Genomic DNA, 4,955 nt, shown 5'->3' on the forward strand with positions numbered 1-4,955 from the left:
AAAAAAAAAAAAAAAAAAAAAAAAAAGAAAGAAAAAGATTAGGACTGTCAGGATTCCCTGAGAAGAGTTCAGCTCTACAAGGGCAAGGCTTGTATCTATTTGGTTCATGGCTATATCCTGGCACACACTGGCACTCACAACTGATGAGTGAATGATTGCATAGGAAATATATCGTATTGTGAAACATCATGATGGGGCAAATGTATGTATTGGTTCACCAAATCCCAGAAAACTGGAATTAGGCAACTACTACTGAAGCTTAAAAATTAATAATTAAGGGAAAATACTTCTTTCTAAAAAAGGTTACTCAAAAAATCTGGAACTACTAACAGGTAGCATGACATAAAATGAACTTTTAAAAAAGATGAGTATTTCCAAAATGAATTAAACTCAGAAAAAATAGTATGTTTTGAAAAGCTCCTTACTTTAAGTTCACATGAAAGCAAAGTAAACTATTATTCTCAGAGATAGCAGAATGTATGAGATAAACTAGATGATGCAAGTTGGATACATTTGCCTTGAAATTTTTCTATTGATTAAACAAAATTATATGCCAGGGGCAGACTTTCTTCAGTAACAAATACAAAATTACTTCTTAGTAATCAGATACTTTAATGTTTGAAATATTTTATGAATAAATTGATGTTTTAAAACTAAAATTACTGTCAAGTCAATGCTTTAAATGCTGGGTTATACAGTCAACTTCACTTCCCTGTACCTATTTATCCATAAACTATAGAAGAATAAACTTTCTGATGTCTTCGATTGTCATAAAAAATTCAACGTAAAATGAATGTAAAAGAAGTCCCCATTTTCCCTTCATTTAAATGTCTTTTATAACTGATACCTGACAGTTCATCCTTTTTAAGTGTACAATTTAAAGGTTTTTTAAGTATATACAAAGTTGTATAACTATTACCACAATCAATTTTAGGACATTTTTATCACCCCAAAGAGAAACCTGTAACCATTAGTAGTCACTCACCACTCTTCAATCCCCCAGCAACCACAAATTTGCTATCTCCATTGATTTGCCTACTCTGGACATTTCATATAAATGGAGTCATACAACATATGTGACCTTTATGTTTAAAGGCCTCATTTGTAGAATTATAGCAGATGCTACTGCCATTAAAAGCTGGATCAAGTACAGATCTGAGAAACCCATGGGTCCAGGTAATGTGTCATTTTCACAATGAGCCTTTTCCTGTTGAATGGCTCCAGTAGATCCCTGGAGTTTCCAGAAGCTAGAACAGCATGGGGCTGGACAGCAGAGATGCTGCAGCTGACTACATCCAGATTTTGACTTTGCAACTCATTATGTGAGCTTGGACAGGTTATTTAACTTCTCTGCACTTTGGTTATTATTATTCCTATTTGAATTATTAGGCAAAATGAAGGAGTTAGTAGATATGAAGAGCTTAGAACCTCCCAGTGTCTCTGTTAACTGTTAGCTTTTTTTTTTTAATCCAAAAGTATAACTATTGAATGCTGACACCATGACCAACTCTACAAATCAGTACTGACCTCAGAAATACTAGGAAGAAAAGTTACTACTCTCTTCTGCTACTGATACAGGGACAGTGCATGGCTGCTGGTAACTACTTATAAAGTAGTTTGCTTTTTTTTAAAAGTACATGACAATAATGACTCTAGTAGGACAATGGGAAGCAGTGTGGCACTTGCCCTTGACTGTCTCTAACTCACCAAGTAAGTAAAGTTCATCTATATCTTCATCTATAAAACAACTATGTTGGACTAAATGCAGTTTGATAATAGAGGGTGTAGTGAAGTTTACAAAAACCAGTTACCCTTTTGTTTACAGAATATTTTGTCCCAAATCTCTAACAATCAAGTTTCAAATCTTTTTTTAAAAACAAACAAAAATTGATTTTTGCCTCCCTTGGCTTCAAAGCACAAATTGAAACTTAATTCCCTATGTCTATGCTAACTACAGGACTCTAACCATCTACCATTTTTGATCCTAAAAACAACCTTCGTAATGATGTTCAACCCTCTCCTGTTACAGAGGAGGGTGGAGGATGTGTGATATAGCTGTAAGAAGGTCGTAGCAGGGCCAACTCCAGCCCAGGCCTCCTAACACTGCAGCGTCCTTGCCACCTACAGAAAAGTGTTTCTAAGTGGTCTCTTGAAAGAAGTCAGGTCATGTGATGTTCCAATTTCTGTAGAGGAGTTTTAGACTAAGAAACATAGTGAAGAGAACCCAGCTCACCCAGCCAACCACTCTTTGGGGCCTCTAAGCCTCAAACATGCTCGTCTGTTTATTTACAGCACCTGTAACACTGCTTGACCACCCAATAGGTACTTAATATGTTTGTGTTAAATGAGGGAATGAACTGGGCATGAAGACTTGCCCAAAGAACTTAGTGTTTGTTTGCCTGACATTTCATGTAAGCAGGAATTTACGCAAACTTATTTTTACAAGGGTACATGTGAAATCTCCTAAGTGTAGAATATAAATGTCTTAACACAATAACTAAGAAAATGTGGTGAAGGCTATGTTAACCAGTTTGATGAAAGTATTTCAAATTGTATATAAAACCAACACATTGTACCCCATAACTGCATGAATGTACACAGCTATGATTTAATTAAAAAAAAAAAAGAAAAAAAATGGTACATTAAGCCCTTGACTAATTGGAATGTTCCAGGTGTGATGGTTCTGGGCAAAATTGTGGTGTTAACCTATATCCATCTGAAACAGTTTCCACCAAAAATAATTTGAACATTCCTATCCTCCTTTACAGACTTTTCCCATGAAGCAGACATTTCAAATTAAGATACAGTTGTTGTCCCTCGGTATGGAGTCAGGGGGTGGGAATGGGTGGTTAAATCCATGGAAGAGGAACCCTCGAATACAGAGTACCAAACCTCTTCCACTACACCCATTTTCCAGTCTAAGAAATTGTTTTTCCCTTCAATATGCAGAAGATTGCACAGAACTCCTAAAGCAGACATAACTAGAAACATTAAAACAAATGCTGGGCATTTTTTAGCCTTATTGTAAAACTGTATAAGAAGCAGAATTAGAAAATTATTTAAACCTCACCTCACAGGGCCTTTGCAAATGAAATCTAGACACCAAGAGGAGCTCTATTTCCCATGATCACCTGACTTGAGATCAGTGACCCTTGCTGAGTGTTTTTTTTTTTTTTTAACTTTGCTGTGTACTAAACAGTGACAAAAGGTACGCAGGGTTTCCCTTCTTATATTCCTCAATGTGATTTATTACTTTGCACAGGCGTTTAAGTTCAAGCATGGTTTTTCTCAGGAGGCTACCCTGATGGCTATGGAAACATACTGAGTCTCAAAACCTGACATCTAAAACCTGTCAGTGAACAAGAAGTTGTGAATAAGCCAGCCTCTCAGAATTCCAAGTCTTTCTAAGGTAGCTCCTCTTACTTGGAAGTCTATTAAAAAAAAAAAAAAAGCCAAACACTTAGGACAGTGGTGCTCAATTCTAGTAGAGCAAATAGTCCTTTGTTATAAAAGAAATTTCCATAAAACCTCCTTTGCTAAGCATGAAATGAAAATCACAGATATTATCAACCTAAAAACACTTTTAGAAAGTCAATATACTGGCTTGGCACCCGTAGCACAGTGGTTACGGCACCAGACACATACACCAGAGGCTGGCAGGTTCAAACCCAGCCTGGGCCAGCTAAACAACAATGACAACCACAACCAAAAAATAGCCAGGCATTGTGGCAGGTGCCTGTAGTTCCAGCCACTTGGGAGGCTGAGGCAAGAGAGTCATTTAAGCCCAAGAGTTTGAGGTTGCTGTGAGCTGTGACACTACAGCACTCTACCCAGGGTGAAATAGTGAGACTCTGTCTCAAAAAAAAAAAAAAAAAGAAAGTCAGTATACTGTCTTAACTCCAATATAAAGGAGAAATAAAAGGACAGGGATGTATCAATAAAATAATGCCTCTTTTAGTACATTACATAAAAAAAAACCCACCGCATTTCCAGCTTAGCCTCTAGGGGGAGTGTCACCCCCCAATGAGAACCTGCTGCATCAGCAAATACAGGATTTACTACATTAAATTTATTCTGACTTTTTGCATTAAAGTTGCTCTGATCATAGGCCACCTAGGAAGTAAGAAAATGAGAACATCCCTTGAGACATGCTCCACCAAATCACTCTCTGGTCAAACAATGTTACACTCCAACCACTTTGAGACCATGTACCATATCAATTGAACATCTTCATTTGCCTACTTAGGAGGAGGGGTGCTCACTTATGAGGAGGGGTGCTCAACCCACATAAAAGTAAACTATAATATGCAAAAGTGGAAATTTATTTCATTTTTATACATTTGCCTTTGAACAAGGGGTTAGTAAACTTCTCCTGTAAAGGCCCAGATCCCCAGATTCTCTGTTGTACCCACTGTGCTCTGCATTCACAGCACTGAAGCAGCAATTCAGAAATGAATGAGTGTGCTATGGTCCAACAAAATTTTATTTTAAAAAACAGCCTGTTACACCCTGTTTTAAACTAAATTATTTCCAAATATATCTTCTTCAGCCAAAGCAAATAATAGGTCATATCCTTTTAAACTAACAAATAAGCTATTAGTCCCACCATTCAGAGGTTGTCAAAAGTGTTACTATGCCTTGCTGCAAAACAGTGTGATATAGTTGAGGAAAAGGAAGGGCTTCTGTATTCAGACCAATTCAAGTTTCAAATCCCAATTCTGTCACTTAATTCTTGCAATTCCCTATCTATAAAATGGGTGTGATACTACCTACTTTCATGGGGCTGCAGTGATGAGCATGTAAAGCGACAGCGCAGCAAATGGTGTTAACAGAGGCCATCAGATGCGAGTCCCCTTCCTCCTACCATACATGCTTTCAACGAACTCGAGTCCTTCCTCAGACTGGTGCTGACATGCTCAGCTGACTGTCCATAAAATACACAGTATCTATGACTG

Source organism: Otolemur garnettii, unplaced genomic scaffold (genome assembly GCF_000181295.1).
Source record: "Otolemur garnettii isolate 467f Iridium unplaced genomic scaffold, OtoGar3 scaffold00190, whole genome shotgun sequence".
Lineage (NCBI taxonomy): Eukaryota > Metazoa > Chordata > Mammalia > Primates > Galagidae > Otolemur > Otolemur garnettii.